We start from the raw sequence: 1,493 nt of genomic DNA on the forward strand, positions 1-1,493 counted from the left end.
GAGGGGAGTGCCTGCGAGGGGAGGCGGGCGGCGGGCTGAGCCGTAAGGGGCGAGGGTCAGGGCGGGTGTGCGGGGGGCCGAGCGGCCTCCTGTGAAGCGGGAAAAGGGGGAGAGGGGCTGCTGCGGAAGGGCACGGCTAGGACGCGTTAGCAGGTGGGAAGGGGGGCACCCTCGGGTGCCATTTCCTTCCCCTCCCCTGTTCTCCTCAGCTCTGGTCTGGGCGGGGGGAGGGAGGGAAGGAGCGAGCGCGGCTCGTCTGCCGTTAAGTAGGGGAGGCCTGAGGAGAAACTGGGGTCGCACGTTATCAGCAGAGCCCTCATGAGAGAGTGCAGGAGTCTCCCCGACGTCCTCCTGCTTTCTCCATGCTCTTCCTGTCGTTTTATGATCCCAGGTTGAAAGATTTTGGAAGCCGCAGTGTCATTTGATGTGTCTTGGGGAGGGAGAAATGTTGCCCGTGTTTTGCCGTCTCTAGTTACAGGTTGGCAGCTGGAGCGGGCGGATCCCTTGAAGTGGTAACCACAGCCACAAGGCAGAGTGACAGGGAAGGGTCGGGGCAGGACAGAGGTGGGGTCACTGGTGCAGTGTTTTCCCTCAGTAGGTCTTAGAGCACCATCCAAGGTCATATTTATCCCCGTTTTTTAGAAGTCAAGGAAAGGTTCCTTTTTCAAGGTCATATGGTAGGCTAGTGCCGAACAGGTCTCTCTGGTCCGAATTCATTTTTAAGTCCGTCATTCCCTATAAAGCAAACAAGCGGAGATTGTTTGATGTAAGATAGATGTTGGAGTCATGCCAGCACTATAATTACCCTGTGACAAGGTGTTAGGATTAGGGATATGGGAGGCTTCTCTGATGCCAGAAAGGCCGGGGAGCTGTGGAGGAGAAGTGGAGCTGGGCCAGGCGGTTTAGCCAGCAATATATGAGGGAAATAAGCAACAATTGAGGTAAGGCAGTGGAGTGTATGAGAGAAAGCATGATTGCTGTGCTGTTACTTATAGCACAGTAAAATCTCAGGGTTGTCTTATTTTTTTCCCTCTTTCTTTTTGACTGCACTGTGATTTGGGGGGGGGTGTGTGTGTGACTTTTTACAGCCTAGTTTTCTTCTGTTTTCTTCCAATGATCCAATGAGAAAAAGACAGCAAAACCAGGCTGTGACATCTGTGTTTGGAGCAAAGAAATGAAATCCAAGATGAGAGACAAGTCTGATTTTTGAAGACAAAAAAAGAAAGACTAATAGGTGGAAGCTTTAGGGCTGTATGCCCATAGTTTTCAGTTCTCCTGGCAGGAGAAAAACAAAAAAATACCTGGCACATCATTTCATGGCTTTAATCAGCTTGTTTATGATATACTATTGTGATAAGTATATTCCTAATTTGCTCATTTTTTAAATAAATAGAAATTCAGTATGGCTATTGCTTATAGCACACAAGGTGCCATAAGTAATCAAAAGGGGGGAGGAAAGGGATATAAAAAGAGGATGGGGAAAATGGGGAATA

The sequence above is a fragment of the Pygoscelis adeliae genome, unplaced genomic scaffold (assembly GCF_000699105.1).
Source record: "Pygoscelis adeliae isolate BGI_AS28 unplaced genomic scaffold, ASM69910v1 Scaffold404, whole genome shotgun sequence".
In the NCBI taxonomy this organism is placed as follows: domain Eukaryota; kingdom Metazoa; phylum Chordata; class Aves; order Sphenisciformes; family Spheniscidae; genus Pygoscelis; species Pygoscelis adeliae.